Source organism: Mobula birostris, chromosome 5 (assembly GCF_030028105.1).
Source record: "Mobula birostris isolate sMobBir1 chromosome 5, sMobBir1.hap1, whole genome shotgun sequence".
Taxonomy (NCBI): Eukaryota; Metazoa; Chordata; class Chondrichthyes; order Myliobatiformes; family Myliobatidae; genus Mobula; species Mobula birostris.
In genome coordinates this window covers 80,924,701-80,944,952 of record NC_092374.1, presented here as the reverse complement: position 1 = coordinate 80,944,952, position 20,252 = coordinate 80,924,701, and the positions used below count along the sequence as shown (strand labels likewise).

At 46.3% G+C, this 20,252-nt stretch overlaps 1 long non-coding RNA gene and 1 other non-coding gene across 3 annotated transcripts in view; one reads left to right on the top strand and one right to left on the bottom strand.

Moving 5' to 3' along the window:
• Positions 1–20,252, top strand: part of LOC140197278 (uncharacterized) — a 37,582-nt gene that overhangs the window by 10,248 nt on the left and 7,082 nt on the right. Inside the window, exons 1-3 of one of the 2 annotated variants that reach the window (XR_011885903.1) lie at positions 3,961–4,112; positions 16,470–16,697; positions 17,925–18,095. This is a non-coding gene — a long non-coding RNA (uncharacterized lncRNA). Of the gene's footprint in view, positions 1–3,960; positions 4,113–16,469; positions 16,698–17,924; positions 18,096–20,252 lie in introns of those variants that run through there. The other variant, XR_011885902.1, reaches the window with a different exon arrangement.
• Positions 3,957–4,120, bottom strand: LOC140198511 (U1 spliceosomal RNA). Its single transcript, XR_011886179.1, has one exon. It is a non-coding gene; the product is annotated as a U1 spliceosomal RNA (small nuclear RNA).

Below are 20,252 nucleotides of genomic sequence, written 5' to 3'. Positions count from 1 at the left end.
GGGTTCTAGGAAGAATGCCATGCTGATACACCCAGGCTTTAAACTTCCCAGGTAGGCCAGACTTGTCCACAGATTTCAGCCAGCCAGCCATCCAGCTCGGTGCAGGTCACCTGAATGGATGTTGTGTACTTAAAGAGCTGTCAAAAACTTTGCCTAAGCTCTTGACTGGCTTTTCTGTGATGGTTGGGATGGCTGTGCCTGCGATGCTGAACCAGAACTTGTTCTCCACCTTCCCTTTCCTCAGCACCATCAATCTTGATTTGGCTGGTTTGAAACGTATCTGGGCCCACTCCACCAGCTTCTCGAGCCCTTGCAGAATCCACCGGCAGCCTGGGACTGATTCTGTGGTGACTGTGAGGTCATCCATGAATGCCCTGATAGGTGGTTGCCGTTGAGCGGATTTCATTCTGGGCCCTCTGCACTCTGGTTCAGCAGACTTAGTGAGCATGTTCGTGGCTAGGGAGAACAGTGTCACTGAATACTGCACCCTGTGATGATGCCGATCTCCACCTTGTGCCAGGTTGATGTAATTGCTCCTGAAGAGACCCTCATCCTGAAGTTGCTGTAATAATCAGTGATAAGGTCTCTGATTCTGCTGGGGACGTGATATTTGGTCAGTGTGAGCTGCACCAGCTTGTGCGGAATGGAGCCATATGCATTTGCCAGGTCCAGCCACAACACTGACAGGTTGCCCTTGTTCTCTCTGGCCTCCCTGATGAGCTGTGTCACCACACTGATGTGCTCCAGACAGCCCGGCATCCCTGAAATGCCACCCTTCTGGACTGATGTATCAATATAGGTGTTCTTTGCTAGGTAGGTGCACAACCGGTTGGAAACTGCACTGAAGAAGATCTTCGCCTCGACACACAGCAGGGAGATGATGCGAAACTGATCTATCTGGGTGGCATTTTCCTCCTTCAGGATCCACACCCCTTCAGCCACTCTCCACTGTTCTGGGATCTTCCCCCTTCTCCAGAAGATTCTCAGGATCTTCCACAGACGCAGCAGGAGTTTGGGGCAGTTCTTGTACACTTTGTACGAGGTGTTGCTTGGTCCTGGAGCCGAACTTGCCCTTGCTTTGCGGATGACCTCTCTGACTTCCTTTAGTTGCAGCTCTGACATTTCAAACTGCACATCCGGTTCAGGTGGGTCTATTAGGATGTCGCACTCTCCCAACTCCTGCTCTCTTTCAGGATCATTATATATCTTCTTCAGATGTTGGTCTATGTCTTCCTGCGAACAGGCCAGTTTCCCACTGCGCTTCTCCCCCAGCTTGGTGAACTTGAAGGGGTTGGCGATAAAGGCAGCACGTTTTCGAGACCTTTCCCGACGCCGTCTCCGATGCCACTCTGCCCGGTGGGGGACCCTGATCTTCTTTCGTAGTATGCACATCAGCTGGGCCAAGCCAATGCGCTCCTCTTCTCCTGCCTCCTTGTATTGGGACTTCGGCGCTTTCATCTCCTGCCTGATGTTGTAGATCCTCAATGCTCTTTGCTTCTTGGAGTAAGATGTTTTGGAGCCTTGTCATGGCTTGCAGCTTCCTATCAACCCCTCCCTTCGCCATTGCCTCCAGAATCTGGTTAACATCTTCATCAAACTGCTTCCACAGTGAAGTCATGTTAGCTGCAGGCTATTTGATCCGCCTCCTGTTAGACTTCATATTCAAGGGATTAGTTTGCAATACTTGGAGGTTCCAGGCACTATGGGGTGACTCTGGGCCCGGCCCCTCCCTTGTCTCACCAGGTTGGACACCTGCGCGTTGTGCTGCTCCTGCTCCTGCTAGACACTTCATCCTCGCTTGGTGGATCTTCAAGCCGCGATCATTCTTGCAGATTTTGCCACATGCACACTGCTTCCTCATCGTCGTTTGTTCATTGCCTGGGTCTGATGTTGTTGTGTCCATCCGACTGGGGTGCTCATCCTCCCCCCTTCTCAGGCACCCCTGGGGATATCTTTTCAGTGACAGTGAACAATGTTAAAGGTTTATTGGAATGTGGGGAGAGGGATCAGGGGAGGAAATGGTTGTTCAGTTATTTAAGGGCGACGGGACAGGAAAGATGGCTTTAAAGTGAATGGACAATGAAGGACAAGACAGTAAATCCTGAAGATGGCAGTAATGCAACAATGTGGATGCCAATTGCCGTAAAAACTCGAAGAAGAGGAAAAAGACCCTGGTTCTGGGTCCTTTTCCAGTCTTGGGCTCAAGAGTCCAAGCCTGGTCTCCTAGTCCATGGTTTCTAGTCCTGGTCCTGCTTCCCCTAACCCAAGCCTGCGTTCTTGTCCCTGCTCCTTGCCTGCATCCTGTCATGTCCCTACTCTAGTCAAGTCCTGTTCCTTGTACTTCAGTGTCTGTGTCTCGCATTTGGGTCTATTCCCATTGTGACATACAGTTCATGGGGTGTTCACCCCCTCCAGGATGACAGACCCTGACAGTTGTTACAAGAATCACCCCTTGTAAAAATGATCAGGGAGGCACAGAGAGAATCTGTAATTACCAACAAGTACTTTTATTGCCTCAACAAAAGAACGTGTGAACTTACCCAATCAAGTACCTGTGTGCACACCTACTAAGTTTTCCTGATCTTCCATGAACAGTCAAAGAGCAGAAGATATAATACTAGTGAAGGAGTTTCTGCAGCTGGCCGCATGTTCCTCGAGTCGCGTTTCGAATCTACTCATGTCTGTGGGGCTCCTCACATGCACGATGGTGAACCTCCTACTGAGTCTTCACTGCAGTATACTTGAAGCGTCTGCTTTTATATTCATTCCTTATCAATTCAAATGTATCACTGGCTGTAGGCCGTGTCCATTCATACCTTTTTATTGACTCTACTGCAGGCCAGCATCCACTTATTGCCCTCTTCCCAATCAGTAATTTATGGCTCTTTGTTCTCAATCAGCAACCAGCTTGAATCACGCAGAACAGATACAGACCACACCATTCACAAACCTGCATGTTATATCCAATCAAATAACACCTCACAAGTAACTTCCCACACTTTCTACTGAGGGGACTGTATCTGGTCTCCTAACTCAGCTGTATCTGATATATACAAGCCTTGACACACAACATCTTTTTCTAATTCCAATAGTGCACCCTTTTTATATTTTTGACCAACTTGAACTCACTCTTACTTAGTTGTCTGCCAAGCCCAAGAAAGTGGGTTACAGTCTCACTGTAGATGACCACCATTACTTCAGTTAGATTCCAAATGATCTGCACTTGCTGTTACCAAAGCAACAAATTCCATGTATCCCCTAACACTGATATTATCCCTTTGGGTTACACGGGGTCTCACTACATTTAGATTCTGATGCAGTTCCGGTCATTGAGGTTGTGGGGTGGTCAAATTTACCTTATTCCCATCATATTGAATTAAACCTGCAGCACGCCATCTAGAGACTAACCATGTGACACACACCCAGGTCTGATCAGCCTGTGGTGGGCCTGCATCGGCTGAGGGTGTCTTGTGATAAAAGGCCGAAACACCCAGTGATGTCGAGGTACACAACTGAAGATCTGCTGTAATGGTAGTAACATCATCTAGCGGTCATCCTTAAGAACTGCTTCGACTCGAGAAAAGTGCAATGCAGAAACTTTAGGGATTGTAACATCCAGTTCTATTAATCAAACTGCTCTTACTTCCGGTCTCAAGTTTCAATGCATAGACACATTCCATTTTGGGTCCCCAGAGGAACCTGAAGACGAGAGAGACTGAACAACCAACCCCCGTTCTCCTCATGCAAGCTGACGGGGAGAGAGGGAGGGAGAGATGACTATCAGAAGAACATTGATAATGGCTGGGGACAGCTGGCTTGGAAATACAGTGCCCAGAAAAAAGACAAATCAGTAGTACGTACACAAAGAGGAGACAAAACATATGGTCCTCTCCCGTACTACGGACGCAAGCGCACAATGCTATCAATGCCAGAAGTTCTATCGTTAGATTGAAAATCAGGGGAGAGCGCGAACGCAGTCCCCCACTACCACAAATTTTGCAGTCGAGTATCCCGCATTTGGGGACATCGCAGGCGTCAGCACACCCGAAGTGCAATGGGATAGCCTCGTCCTGGGAGAACAGCCTTCGTGATCACGGTCTCTCCCCTGCCAGGTAAGTATGCTTCCTACTTTCTGCGACACGCAGCCAAGCCTCAGCCTTACACCTTTAACTCAAGGCGACTTCGCATTTTCAACACTCGTTTCCTGTTGTTCCATATGTATTTTCAACAGAATACCATATTCATACCAAATTACAGTATTCTTTAATTAAGTCCTGTGATACGGATGATGGCCGAAGAGGCTTTGATTTACATATTTTCCATAAAAGGAAAAAGAGCTGTGATTCGCCGGCTAATTCATTTCTGAAATCGACCGCAGAGTGTCACTTTCTACTTTATTCTTTATTGTCGCCAAACAATTGATACTAGAACGTACAATCATCACAGCGATATTTGATTCTGCGCTTCGTGCTCCCTGGATTACAAATACTAAATATTAAAAATAGTTAAAATTAGTAAATATAAAAATTTAAATTATAAATCATAAATAGAAAATAGAAAAAGGGAAAGTAAGGTAGTGCAAAAAAACCGAGAGGCAGGTCCGGATATTTGGAGGGTACGGCCCAGATCCGGGTCAGGATCCGTTCAGCAGTCTTATCACAGTCGGAAAGAAGCTGTTCCCAAATCTGGCCGTATGAGTCTTCAAGCTCCTGAGCCTTCTCCCGGAGCGAAGAGGGATGAAAAGTGTGTTGGCTGGGTGGGTCGTGTCCTTGATTATCCTGGCAGCACTGCTCCGACAGCGTACGGTGTAAAGTGAGTCCACGGATGGAAGATTGGTTTGTGTGATGTGCTGCGCTGTGTTCACGATCTTCTGCAGCTTCTTTCGTCTTGGACAGGACAACTTCCATACCAGGTTGTGATGCACTCCAGAAGAAAGCTTTCTACGGTGCATCTATAAAAATTAGTGAGGGTGTTAGGGGACAGGCCAAATTTCTTTAGTTTTCTCAGGAAGTAAAGGTGCTGGTGGGCCTTCTTGGTAGTGAACTCTGCTTGGTTGGGCCAAGTCAGGTCATTTGTGATATTGACCCCGAGGAACTTAAAGCTTTTGACCTGTTCCACTTGCGCACCACTGATGTAAATTGGGTCGTGCGGTCCGCTACTCCTTCTGAAGTCAACAACCAATTCCTTCGTCTTGCTGACGTTGAGGGATAGGTTATTGTCTTCGCACCATACCACCAGGTTCTTAATTTCCTCTCTGTACTCAAACTCATCATTACCCGAGATACAGCCTACAATTATGTCATCAGCAAACTTATATATTGAGTTCGATGGAAACTTGGCTACACAATCATGGGTTTACAGTGAGTACAGCAGGGGGCTGAGTACACAGCCTTGTGGGGCACCAGTGCTCAGAGTGATTGTAGAGGAGAGCTTGTCCCCTATTTTTACAGCCTGGGTCCTGTCTGTGAGGAAGCTGAAGATCCAGCTGCAGATCTGATTGCTAAGGCCCAGGTTCTAGAGCTTAGGAATCAGTTTATTTGGAATGATGATATTAAAGGCAGAGCTGTAGTAAATGAAAAGGAGCCTTACGTATGCGTCTTTATTCTCCAGGTGTTCTAAGGAGGAAAGTAAGGCCAGAGAGATGGCATCTGCCGTTGACCTGTTGCTCCGTTAGGCAAATTGCAAAACGTCGAGGTTGACCGGTAGGCTGTGGTTGATGTGTGCCATAACCAATCTCTTGAAGCACTTCATAGCAATTGATGTCAGAGCCACAGGTCGATAGTCATTCTGGCATGCCACCTTGCTCTTCTTCGGCACTGAGATTATCATTGCCTTCTTAAAACATGAGGGGATCTTAGACTGAGGCAAGGAGCAGTTGAAGATGTCAGCAAACACTCCAGCTAGCTCCCTTGCACAGGCCTGGAGAACCTGCCCCGGGACGCCATCTGGGCCCGTCGCCTTCCTTGGATTTATCTTCAGGAAGGCCCTTCTAACGTCCTCCTCAGTGACGATGAATCTCAATGCCACCAGGTCCGGTTCATCCAGAGGGAGTGGGACACTCTTCTTCTGTTCGAATCTTGCGTAGAATACGTTTAGTTCGTCAGGAAGAGAAGCGCCACAGTTATTGATATTCCCAGCCTTTTCTTTGCACCCAGTGATCTCATTTAGACCCTGCCATAGTCTACCGGCATCCCTCTGGTTAGCCTGGGCTTCCAACTTGGCTCAATATTGCCTCTTGTCACCCTTAATGGCTTTCCAGAGTTCACGCCTGGATTCCGTGTAGTGACTGGTATCCCCGGACCTAAAAGCCACAGCTCTAGCCTTTAAAAGGGAGAGCTCATAATTTATCCAAGGCTTCCGGTTAGGGAATACCCAGATCATCTTGCGAGACACACAGTCCTCCGTGCATTTCCAAATAAAGTCCGTGACAGCTGAGGCATACTCATCGAGGTTAGCTGCCGAATCCTTGAATACTAACCAGTCCACCGATTCAAAGCAGTCACGGAGGACCTCATCCGTTTCCTCCGTCCAACGCGACACTACTTTTGACACTGTGACCTCCGGCTTCAGTTTCTGCTTGTAAGCCGGGAGGTGGAGTGCGGCCTGATGGTCCGATTTTCCGAAGTGAGGTCGTGGGACGGAACGGTAGGCATCCTTGACTGCTGTGTAGCAGTGGTCAAGTATATTCGGGCCTCTAGTGGGGCAGGAGACATGTTGGTGTAACTTTGGCAGCGCCTTTCTGAGGTTGGCCTGGTTAAAGTCCCCGGCTGTAATGTGCAAAGCCTCCGGATACCTGGTCTCAAGTTCACTGATGTTGGCATACGGTATGTTCAGAGCACACTCCACGTCCGCCTGGGGGGGAAATGTAGACCGCTGTCAGTATGACCAAGGTGAATTTCCGTGGCAGATAGTAGGGATGACACTTCACCGACAGGTGTTCCAGGTCCGGGCTGCAGGATCTTGTCAGTGCCACTGTGTCCGAGCACCACGCAGTGTTGATCAGTAGGCAGACACCACCTCCCCTCGTCTTGCCCGAAGACGCCGTGCAGTCCATCCGATGGTCCATACGGTCGGCTGGCACAGTCGGGGGTGGCAGGGGAGAGCCAGGTCTCGGTGAAACAGAATATACAGCAGTTCTGCATCTCCCTGCAGTAGGTGAGTCTTCCTTTAAGATCATCCACCTTGTTCTCTATGGCTTGCACATTAGATGGTGGGCACAGGGACCCCGAAGCCCCTCGGCTTCAATCTGACCAGCAGCCCAGCTCTTTTCCCACACTTCCTCGGTAAGTAGTGCATCTGAAGCAGTGTGTTGTTGTCAGCTCTTTGATGTTGGTGGACTCGTCCTGCGGGGATCGATTGGCAGGTCGCGTCATCGTGCGCTTCGGGTCAGGCTGAGTAACGGGGGAGGCCCCGCTGCCACTTCCAGCTGCCGGGGGCCCGGGCTGTCGATCGGGTCGTGCCCCGAAGCTGACACTGAATCCCAGGTGGCCGGGCTCCTTGCTGAAACAAGTCCTTAAGCCGAGTCACGGTTGTACGGTTGTCAGGCTCGATTTCCGAGATCGGCGGCGGAGGCCTCACTTCCGGCAGCTGTGGATGGCCACCAACGGGGCTTTACGGTGGTCGCTCCAGGGAAGCGTCTGGGGCACCTTGAGGTCTCCGACATCACTTCTGTGTGTTCGTCTGCTCCAGAGAGGTGCTGGTGGGAATGGGCCGTGTCTCCAAGCGCCCTGGCGCGGTAGCAGACCGCGGGTCTCCGGGAACGTGGTGGGCCTCGCTGGTCGGGTCCAGGTGCGGTCCGGAGTTTAAGAAGCAGTTCTGGCGCGGTGGTCTCCAGCTGGGTCAGTAGCTTCGCCAGGGTGTTGTTGATCTTGATCTTGCTAGACTGGAGGTTTAGAAGGGTTTCTCGGGTATAGGATAGTGGAGAGGGCAGTTTGCTCAGGAGAGCATGCGGAAAGTCGCCAGTTACCGGCGCCATCTTTGGGCAGTGTTGATGCTGAACTGAATTGTAGATGACTTCAAAGTAAATATATTATCAAAGTACATATATGTCACCATATACAACCCTGAGATTCATTTTCTTGTGGGCATAATCAGTAAATCCATAAAAACAGAATCCACCTCCAACGGGATCCCACCAATAAGCACATCATTCCCTCCCCCCCCCACCCCCCGGCTTTCCACAGGAGATCGCTCCCTACGCAACTCCCTTGTCCATTTGTTCCCCCCTCATCGCTTCCCACCGATCTCCCTCCTGGCACTTATCCTTGTAAGCGGAACAAGTGCTACACATGCCCTTACACTTCCTCCCTTACCACCATTCAGGGCCCCAAACAGTCCTTCCAGGTGAGGCGACACTTCACCTGTGAGTCGGCTGGGGTGATATACTGTGTCCGGTGCTCCCGATGCGGCCTTCTATATATTGGAGAGACCTGACACAAACTGGGAGACTGTTTCGCTGAACACCTACGCTCTGTCCGCCAGAGAAAGCAGGATCTCCCAGTGGCCACACATTTTAATTCCACGTCCCATTCCCATTCTGACATGTCTATCCACGGCATCCTCTACTGTAAAGATGAAGCCACGCTCAGGTTGGAGGAACAACACCTTATATTCCGTCTGGGTAGCCTCCAGCCTGATGGCATGAACATTGACTTCTCTAACTCCTGTTAATGCCCCACCTCCCCTTCGTACTCCATCCCTTATTTATTTATTTATTTTCCCCTCCTTTCTTTTTCTCACTTTCTTTCTCCCTCTGTCCCTCTTACTATACCTTCCTCTGGTGCTCCCCTCCCCCTTTCTTTCTCCCCGGACCCCCTGTCCCATGATCCTCTCGTATCCCTTTTGCCAATCACCTGTCCAGCTCTTGGCTCCATCCCTCCCCCTCCTGTCTTCTCCTATCATTTTGGATCTCCCCCTCCCCCTCCAACTTTCAAATCCCTTACTAACTCTTCCTTCAGTTAGTCCTGACGAAGGGTCTCGGCCCGAAACGTCGACTGTACCTCTTCCTACAGATGCTGCCTGGCCTGCTGCGTTCACCAGCATTCTGTGTGTGTTGTTCAATGAAAGACCGTGCCAAGTTGGCCATTCAACCAGCGTGCAAAACTCAGCAAAGTGTGCAAATGCAAAAGGAAAGGAATAATAATAAATAAATGAAACCCTGCTGGTTTCCTTGTCTGTGTAAGTCTGGGGAAGACACACTCCAGTCCCACCAAACCCGTGAGATTGAGATGCCTCTCCCACCTCAAACCCTGTTACAACTCAGTGCCAAGAAACAACAGACAGTGCACTGCACATGATTAAAGGAATTATACTTATGAATCTTAACTGAAGGGTTAGTAAAGAAAAGAAAGGTAAAAAAAAATTATAATTAAAGAGTCAAATTGGAGCTCAACTCTTCCCAAAATTCATATTCACCAATCCTCATTCGAGCTCAGCACCTGGCTCCATCGATTCATAGGTTGTATCCTACAACCAGTTCTCTCCAGTGTCTTCTTCTCTCGTCATCTCCACCGAACAAAAGACCCAGCTCACATTGCAAAGCACCTGTTATCTCTACTATAACCCAAGCACTGCTTCTACAGAAAGAACATTACGTTGACCGTGAAACCTCTCCCACGGTGTTACATAAATAAGCAATAAATATTGAGGCCATGAGATGAAGAGTCATTGAAAGTGAGTCCATTTGATGTGGGAACATTTCAATGATGGTGCGAGTGAAGATGAGTGAAGTTACCCCGCTTTGGTTTAAGAGCCTGATGGTTGAGGGGTAGTAACTGTTCCTGAACCTGGTGGTGTGAGTCCTGTACCTTCTTCCCAATGGCAGTAGTGAGAAGGCAGCACGTCCTGGGTGGTGGGGGTCCCTGATGACGGATGCTGCTTTCCTGTGACAACATTTCATGTAGATGTGCTCAGTGGTGGGGAGGGCTTCACCTGTGACGGACTGGACCATATCTGCTACTACTACTGCATGTCATAGAATCTACAGCATTGACAAAGGTCATTAGACCCTGCTGGTCCCTGCCAATTGGGATGCCTGTCTAAGCTCATCCCATTGCACACGTTGGGTCCATATCTCTCTAAACCAGGGCTTCCCAAGTTGTTTTACGCCATGAACCCCTACTATTGACTGAGAGGTCTGTGGAGGACAGGTGGGAACAGGTATTCTAAACCTTCCAATAGTGTTAGCATCCGGTTGCCTTTTATATGTGTCACTCAACAGAAGACAGATATAATCTGCTCTTGGTAAGGCAGGATGGCTTTATTAAGAGGAGATTCTATCTCACTCATTTGATAGAATCAATATCAGGATCAGAATCCAGTTTACTATTGCTGATGTTTGTTGTCTTGTGACAGAAGTACAGTTTAAGATATCAAAAATAATTACATTACACTCGGTGGCCATTTTACTTGGTCCACCTGTGCACCTGCTCATTAATGCAAATATCTAATCAGCCAATCATGTGGCAGCAACTCAATGCATTAAAGCATGCAGACATGGTCAAGAGGTTCTGTTGTTGTTCAGAATGGGGAAGACATGTGATTTAAGTGACCTTGACCAGGGAATGATTGTTGGTTCCAGACGGGGTGATTTGAGTACCTCAGAAACTGCTCATCTCCTGGGATTTTCACTCACAACAGTCTCTAGAGTTACAGAGAATGGTGCAAAAAACAAAAAACCATCCAGTGATCATGAAATCTGTTGCTGAAAGCACACTATTAATGGGAGAGGTCAGAGGAGAATGGCCAGACTGGTTCAAGTGGACAGTAGCTCAAATAACCATGCGTTACAGCTGTTATGTACCCTTAGGGTTCCTTTTCGCTGTGGACTGTCACTTTAAGGCACAAAGAGAGAACTGAGACTAAGTTTTGGATTTCTGCTGCAAGAGAGGGGCGGAGTCTGGCTTTCAGCTCTTGTTTACACTTTTACAAGGACACTGACTACTGCCATCGCTTCTGGGTTGCCATGGAAAGAGAGAGAGAGAGAGAGAACGAGCAGCTCGTGGGTTGCCTTAGTGACCGAGGGCGGCGTTACTTGATGGACAGCTGGTGTTCAGCATGCTGAGATAAATACCAGGTCAGCTGGTTGTTAGACACACATGGTTTTCAACACTGGATGAGCTTTATTGTGCCCACAGAAAGGTGGATTTTTGGAGGATCAATCAGACGGATCGATCAGTGGCTCTCGCAGTGTGGAAAAGGTGCGACCAGTGGGAAGTTATCAGTGTGTCCCACCCTTGTCTGGGTTGATAACTTAACCACAGAAGAAAGTCTCCTTTTTGTGGTCACATTCAGTGACTTTAAAGGAAGAGAAGAGAGGAGTGATAGGTTTGAAACTGAAGAAACCTAGTGACAAAGAGGTCACTGTTTGGACTCTCTCTCTAAGTAGCCCGTGAGGGTGAGTGTCAGTTCCATTTGACTACGAAGGTGTGATTGTCATGTAGTTAATCCACAGGAGTGGGGTCTCTGGTGAGGGGAGTACCTTTGTGAATACCACTCGTGTGTTACCCTTGTCTGGGTGTGGTAGTTCACTGAAGAAAGGCACCCCCGTGGCAAATCACTGTTGGAGTTACTTCGTATGTCGTGGAACTGGAAAGTGGCTATCACGTTGTGTGTTTGGAGTAACCTTGTGGAATCTACCAGTGTGTCGAACGTTGCCTGGGTGGTGGTTCCAATGAAGAGGGTCCCCTTTGTGATAAGCTACTGCTGGTGATAATCCATACGTGGATTCTGTGGAGTCTCCTGTGGTCACCTCTTTGGGATGACCCGTAGCTGAATTCAGGCGTGGTATTGTGGTAACTACTTATGAGGAAGGATATTCGTTGAAGATCACTGTCAGTGATACTTCGTGTGTGGAGTGGAACAACTTCGGAGATAAAACCTACTACAGGTTTCCCCCGCCATCCAAAGGTAGAGCGTTCCTATGAAACGGTTCCTAAACCGGAATGTCGTAAAGCGAAGAAGCAATTACCATTTATTTATATGGGAAAATTTTGTGAGCGTTCGCAGACCCAAAAATAACCTACCAAATCATGCCAAATAACACATAAAACCTAAAATAACAGTAACATATAGTAAAAGCAGGAATGATATGATAAATACACAGCCTATATAAAGTAGAAATACTTTTCTATAATCATTGCTGCACTGTTCTCCATAGTGAAAATCTCACGCAAGCGCTCTCGGCAAAACACTCTCTCCAGTAACCTTTCAGCTATGAAGCTACCACATCATACCAAATAGCACGTAAAAATACACAGCCTATATAAAATAGAAATAAAGTATGTACAGTGTAGTATCACTTACGGGAATCGGGAAGACATCGAGCATACTGATGATGGTGTGTTAGGCTGAGTCGTCGGAGGTTGGGGTGGTGCACTGGTCCCCAACCTCCAGGCCGTGGACCGATACTGATCCGCGAAGCATGCGGGGGTCCAGCGGTAGCTGGGACGCATCCAGCACATCTTTAAGAAAAAAAGCCGAAATAAACAAGCTAATTAATTAGGTGCCGCCTGGCACCTAATTGTCGGCCCAGATCAGAGGCGATTGCCGATTGCGTCGCCTCTGATCTGGGCCGACAATTACGTGCCGGGTGGCACCTAATTAATTAGCTTGTTTATTTCGGCTTTTTTTCTTAAAGATGTGCTGTGTGCCTCCCGGCTGCTGCTGCATTCTCTGCGAATCGGTATCTGTCCATGGCCTGGGAGTTGGGGTGGTGGGACACTGGGGTGTCATCTCGTCGTTGTCTGTTTACATTACAGCAGGCAGGTCATCCTCTTCTATGTCTACCTGCCTCGATGTCAAAGGTCGAGGTTCGTCCTCTGCTGTGGCTGATGTGGAAGGCTTGCTTGACTGCTTAGCCTCGCGCATTTTTCTGTCATACAGTTCTTTGTAAGGACTCAAACCAACTTGCAAATATATCCTAAACCTATGTACCCTTTCAAAATTAAAGTCGTACTTTATCATTACTCATTCGGTTTCGATTGTTATCCTTTCCTCTTCCAATTGCATCAGCTCTTCATCTATCAGTTCTTGGTCATGGGATGCCAAAACCTCTTCAACATCATCTTCGTCAGCTTCCACAAGCCAAACTCACTTTGTCCTTACTTTGTTCACCACGATCGAAACGTTTAATTATGTCTAGTTTTACGCTAAGGGTAACACCCTTACTCTTTCAGGCTTTTCCGATACCTTAGAACTCATCTTGCTAACGGCTGCTCACAGACACGTGTTTAAACAATGCCAATGAGAATGCCGTTCCGAATCCAGGGGAGAGCGGCTGCTTGGGGTGCGCGCTGCTTTTTATCACATGCTGCTTTTTTTCATAACAGTGAAAACACCTTCTGTTAGCGAAAACAGGGAACTAATGTAGGTCTTTTGTAACAGTGAGGGTTCGTAAAGCGAACGTTCGAAAAGCGGGGGACACCTAATACTATTGCTATTTTGTATTGCTGTTGTGGAATCTGTGGAATATTGACATAATTGCCTTCTCACAACATTTACCTTTTGGATTACAAATATATCTCATTCATTAACCTGAGCATTGAACTGAACTATCTTACATTCCATTGTAAGACTGTATCCCTTACTGCCTAAGTTTGGGCTGTATATGCATAAGTTCTGCTAACCTGTTTGATTTATCTGGTCATATATTGATAAAGTGAAGCACAATAAGTTATTTGAAATATTACAGAAATCTCTAGAACTAGATTTGAAAGACCTCCGCCTAATCAGAAATCTGTACTGGGAACGAACTGCCGCTGTAAGAATAGATGGAGAAGTGAGTCAGTTTACGAAAATCAAGAGAGGCGTTAGACAAGGGTGTGTTTCTCCCCTGATTTATTTAATGTGTACAGTGAAACAATATTACAAAAAATAAGAGACATTCTGGGAATCAAAGTTGGCGGTGAAAACATGAATAATTTCATATATGCAGATGACACCGTGTTAATTGCAAGTGCGGAGGAAGAACTACAAAACTTAATTGATATAATTGTTGAAGAAAGTGCAAAAATGGATCTGTCTATCAATTGCAAAAAGACAGAATGTATGGTGATATCCAAAAAGAAGGAGGATCCTATCTGCAGGCTGAGAATAAACGGGGAAGACATAAAACAAGTAAAGAACTTTTGCTCCTTAGGAAGCTGGGTGACATCAGATGGCAGGTGTGACTTGGACATCAAAAGAAGAATAGGGATGGCAAAAGACACCTTTACGAGAATGAAGAGTATACTGACCAATACTAAACTAGGCATGACAACCCACCTCAGAGTACTGGAATGTTATGTTTATCCAGTTACGTTATATGGCTCAGAATGTTGGACAATATCTAGTAACATGAGGAAATGAATTGTAGCAGCAGAAATGTGGTTTTTGAGGAGGATGCAAAGAATATCATGGACAAAACGAATATCTAACGAGGATGTCATGAACAGAGCAAACACAAAAATAGAAATAATGTATGAGATCATAAAAAGGCAACAAAACTTCATTGGGCATGTGATTAGGAAAGAGGAGTTAGAATGCACAGTAATTATGGGAAAGATTGAAGGGAAGAAAGCAAGAGGAAGACAAAGACAAATAATGATGGAGACAGCAGGCAGAGAACTGGAAATGAATACCAATGAATTGATCCACCTGACCAGAAACAGGAGTGTGTGGGCCATGATAGTGAAAGCTCAAACTGGGCACGGCACCTGATGATGATGATGATGATGATATTACTGTTTTGCGTAGTTACTATTAAAATAGCTTATGTTAACAGCAATACCAGAAGTAGCTGTGTTCCATTTCTGCTAGTTCTTTAACCCGTTACGGGGTACGTAACACAACAGTGTTGTGCAGAGAAGCATCGCTGAACACGCAACACATCAAACCTTGAAGTGGAAGGGCTACCATGAACATACACCCAGTGACCGTCTGTTAAATGTGTCATTAAACAGAAGTCAGGTTTAACGTGCACAGGAGGTACCTAATAAAGTGACCACTGAGTGTACATTACAATAACTATAAGTAAATAAATAGGGCAAAAAGCAAATAGTGAGATAGTGTTAGTGATGGATGCTGCCTTCTTAAGGCAACTCGTTTTGGAAATGTGGTCGATGGTGGGAAGGGTCTGTCCAGCAAAGACACTTGTAAATAAGTAAATTCATTATCATAAAGTCAGAGAGAAGTACAGCACACAAACAGGCCATTCGGCCCATTGACCTGCACCCAGACCATATCCCTCCATACTCCTCCCTTTCATGTACAGTACTTACCCAAATTTCTCTTGAATGCTGGAGTTAACCCTGCATCCATCCACCTCTTGAGCTGGTAGCTTGTTCCACAGGACTCCAATCAAAGAGGCAACCCTGTAATACCGCTCTCTGGCTTCTTCCACAAAGCTAATCTCTAATTCAATTTACTACCTCATCCTGAGCACTGACTGACTGAACCTTCTTGACCAATCTCCCATGTAGGACCTTGTCAAAGGGCTTGCTGAAGTCCATGTAGACAACAACAACTGCTTTCCTTCATCGACTTTCCTGGTAACTTCCTCAAAAACTATAAAATTGGTTAGATGCAACCTACATCCACAAAGCCATGCTGACTATCCCTAATCAGTCCATGTCTATCCAAATACCCATTTATCCCGTCCTTTAGAATAACTTCCAATAACTTTCCCAACACTGGCTCATTCTTGGAGCCTTTCTTAAACAGCAGAACAAGATTAGCTATCCTCCAGTCCTTCACTGCCTCTCCTGTCGCCAAGGATGATTTAAACAACTCTGCTAGGGCCCCGGCAACTTCTGTACTTCTCTGAGGGAAGGGATTTATCCATCCTAATTTGCCTCAAGACAGCAAACACCTCTTCCTCTGATGAGGGGGTTAGACTATGAGGAGAGATTGAGTCGCCTGGGACTGTACTCGCTGGAATTCAGAAGAATGAAAATATAAAAATATAAAATTGAGAAAGGGATAGATAAAATAGAGGCAGGAAACTTGTTTCCACTTGTAGGTGAGGCTAGAACTAGGGGACATAGCCTCAAGATTCAGGATGGAGAAGAGGAGGAACTGTTTTTCGCAGAGGGTGGCGAATCTGTGGAATTCTCTGCCCAATGAAGCAGTAGAGGTTACCTCAATAAATATATTTAAGACAAGGTTGGATAGATTTTTGCATAGTAGGGAAATTAAAGGTTATGGGGAAAAGGCAGGTAGGTGGAGATAAGTTCATGGCCAGATCAGCCATGATCTTATTGAATGGCGGGACAGGCTCAACAGGCCAGATGGCCGACTCCTGCTCCTATTTCTTATGTTCTTATGTTTAATCATAGATCATTTGAAGTCCATATTTTCCATCTGTTTCTAACCCATCCAATCCAGACCCCCAACTGTATTTGGACTCAAGCCATCTATCTTTTCCCCCACCTAATTTCATTTCAGGATAGGGATGGCAGGAACCAAAATTTTTTTTCTTCTTTTCTTTACAGGTGTCCCAACCTCAAATCTTCCAAATCAGGATTATCATATACATCGATTGTCAAGTCTCCAAAATTGGGACCATCATGTACGTCAATTGTTACGTACCAAAGGTGATAACATTCTTGCTTCTCCCCCACCAATTTCAACTGGTTGATGTGGTACCATCTGCTTTTATCTGTACACTGATGGACTTGCTTTGTCTATAACTTCATAGGGCCCTTGGATTTAAAAATGAGGTGAGTTAATGTATTCTAATCATCACTTTGTCCTGGACTTAATTCTATGGGACTGACCTCTGAGTCAAAGTAGGCTTTACTCTGTTGCCTTTTCTTTCCTAATTGATGGGCTGCCACATAATTGGCCTCCTTCACCGTCTCTACCAATTATTGTACCCTCTTTTCTAACAGAATCCCATCTAATTTGGGTCCTGACAAATCTAATCCTAACAACTCCTCCAATCCTCTCACGTCTCACTCGGTCATGAGCTTATAAGAGGCGTAAGGCGTTGATGATGCCTTTGTATTCCAGTACATTAGGCAAAAGTACCTGCCCGTTGTTCCACGTTGATGCATCATTTTGGCCATCATAGTTTTTAATGTTCGGTTCATTCTTTCCACAATTCCACTAGACTGTGATCTATAGGTTGTATATATGCAGTCCCTGCTCGATCCCTAAAAGTGCCAAGACATCTTGTGTTATCTGGGCTGTACACTGTGTGCCTTAATCTAATTCTATACTCCAAGGTAATTTCCAACGAGTAAAAATCCATTCCAGTAAGATTTTTGCAGTGGCTTTGGCCATGAATGTCTTAATCGAGAAAGCTTCCATCCACTTGGTGAAAATATCTAGCACGACAAAAATATATTTGTACCCTGGTGGCAAAGTGGTGGCAAAGGTCCAATGTAATCTATCTGCAAATGTGCCCAAGGCCCTACCACTGGTCTGGTATGTAGCAGGACTCCTTTCTTTACAGTTCCGTCAGGATTATATTGTGCACAAATCAAGCAATTCTTGACATGGTGCTCCACGTCATCATTCATCCTAGGCCATCAACACCCCTCCTTTATCTTTTCCAGAGTGCTATCAGCTCCCTGGTGTCCCCATAGATCATGGTACCAGTGGGTCATCTGATTTCTTCCTCCCTCTGGGACCACAAAATTTCCTTCTTACAGGACAAATCCATCCTTAACATGTACACCCTTGTGCTCTTTGTATGTTTCTGACCCAGCTCCTTCGATTAAATTCTAAAAATTCTTTATCTTCCTGCTGTTCCTCAGTTAAATACATAACCTTAACTTACTGCCCCTTCGATCTTCCCATCTCCCCAAAATACGGCTGCCATTCCTGACCATTTCAAGCACCTTGGTTTGTTCACCCATCAGCTTTCTTATCCCTCTCAGGGGGCAATTTTGAGAGGGTTTTCATCTTCATGACTCTGTATTCTTCCTCCTTTGCTTCTTCAGGTATGTGACGGGATCCTGAATTATCTCTTATGGACTGTACCTTTAAAAAGAGAGAGAGAGGGTGCGACTGACTTGGAGAGGGAGCAACGAGCAGCTCGTGAGTCGTCATGGTGACGAGGGCGGCGTTATGTGATGGAGAGCTGGTGCTCAGCATGCTGAGATAACCACAAGGTCAGCGGGTTGTTAGACAGACACACGTGGGTTTGGACACTGGATGATGCTTTGTGTGCCCACAGAAAGGTGGCTTTTGGAGGATCAATGGCTCTCGCAGTGTGTTAAAGTGGTGACGAGGGCAGCGTTATGTGATGGAGAGCTGGTGTTCAGCATGCTGAGATAAATACAAGGACAGCTGGTTGTTAGCCAGACACACATGGGTTTGGACACTGGATCAGCTTTGTGTGCCCACAGAAAGGTGGCTTTTTGGAGGATTGATCGGGAGAATCGATCAGTGGCCCTCACAGTGTGTAAAGGGGTGACCGGTGGGAAGTTATCAGTGGGTCCAACCCTCGCCTGGGTAGATAACTTTACCACTGAAGATGGTTCCCTTTTATGTGTCCTTTTACATGCTTTCTCGTCCTCTCTCCCTCCCTCGTTCTCTCTCTCTCTCTCTCGTCCTCTCTCCCTCCCTCATTCTCTCTCTCTCTCCTCGCGCTTGTTCCACTTGGCCTTTCCATCCCTCTATCTCACTGAACATCGAACACATTGGAAAACACCACTGCCAACACACTTTGGTGCCAACATGCTCCTCCAAGCTCCTTCACATTCCCTGGCACCCGTAATTCAGGAGTGGTCGAATGGAAGGCAGGAGGTGGGTGGTCATTATTTCAACTTTCTGTAACGAGGTCATGACTCACTTGGTGTTTCTACTCTCTCCAGCTGTCCTCAGGCAACGATGCAGCAGTGCTGTCACACTCCGCCCCTGGTATTAGCTGGACTGTCATTGTACAGGACCAGACATGTGCATTCTCACAGACAGGAAGTGACATCAAGATAAAGATTCAAGTTTATTTGTTACGAGTACATGGAAACACATTGAAAAGGTCAGGGTCTCAGGGCCAGGAGCCCATTTGTTGCAGGCCACAGCCTCAGTTCAGGGCAGAGATGTAATCAGTATGTGTCTCGCAAAATGCAAATACAAAGTAAGAAGCCAGGATGCAGCATCACAACGAGCTTTACAAAAGAACTAAAACCCAAAATCCATGCATTGACAAAACCCAATATACCATCAGCTTTCGGATAAGACATTCTTGTTAAGAAAATCAGTGTTTTTAGCTCTCTCCCTGATTGTTCCAATTATATCGTTGGTTTGTTATGTGCCATGCTGCATGATGTGGATGACCATGTCCCTTCCATGACCATGAATGCTCTTGGTAAATTTTTCTACAGAAATGATTTGCCATTGGCTTCTTCTGGGCAGTGACTTTACAGCCATTATCAATACTCTTCAAAGATCATCTGCCTGGTGTCAGTGGCCACATACCAGGACTTGTGATCTGCACCGGCTGCTCATATGACCATCCACCACCTGCTCCCATGGTTTCACGTGACCCTGATCGGTGTGGTGGTGGCGGGGGTGGGGGGGAGAGGCTAAGCAAGTGCTACACCTTGTGCAGGGTAGCGGAGGCAAGGAGTGCCTTACAACTCCTTCGGTAGAGACGTATCTCCACGCCACCACTCAAATATATAGTATATTAATGTGAATTTCAGATTGGCTTTGGTGGAGATTTTGGCTAGGTGAGGAAAGAAGATATAGATGGGAGTAATCAATAGCCCCCAAGACATGTCCTCCTGATAGAACAAAGATGTCTATATGATTTCTATCAGAAGCATCAACTGTGATTGTTGCTGGAAGCTTTAATCTGCATTGATTAGCCAAACCAAACTGACAAGGGTAATGTAGAAATATTTGAGGATTGTGTCAGGAGATACTTCTACAAGCAAGGTATTACAGGAGTTAACTGGGAACTTTAGATTTTATGAGGACTTGTCGATAACCTTTTCATGGTGTTCTTTTGTCTTCATGGTGTAGTTTTGCCAGGATACTGACTCACCAGCAGTTGGACATTCCAGATACAGGTGTATTTTTACTACAATCAAATGAAACACCTTGACTGCATACGGTGATGTCCATTTAACTAATCATGTGACTTCTAAAACCAATTGGCTGCACCAACTAGATGATTTGGTGTGTCATATAAAAGGGGATGAATACTTAAGCAATTATTTTGCATTTTATATTTGTAATTAAAACTATATAAGACCTTAGTTAGACCCCAATTGGAGTATTGTGTTCAGTTCTGGTCACCTCACTACAGGAAGTACGTGGAT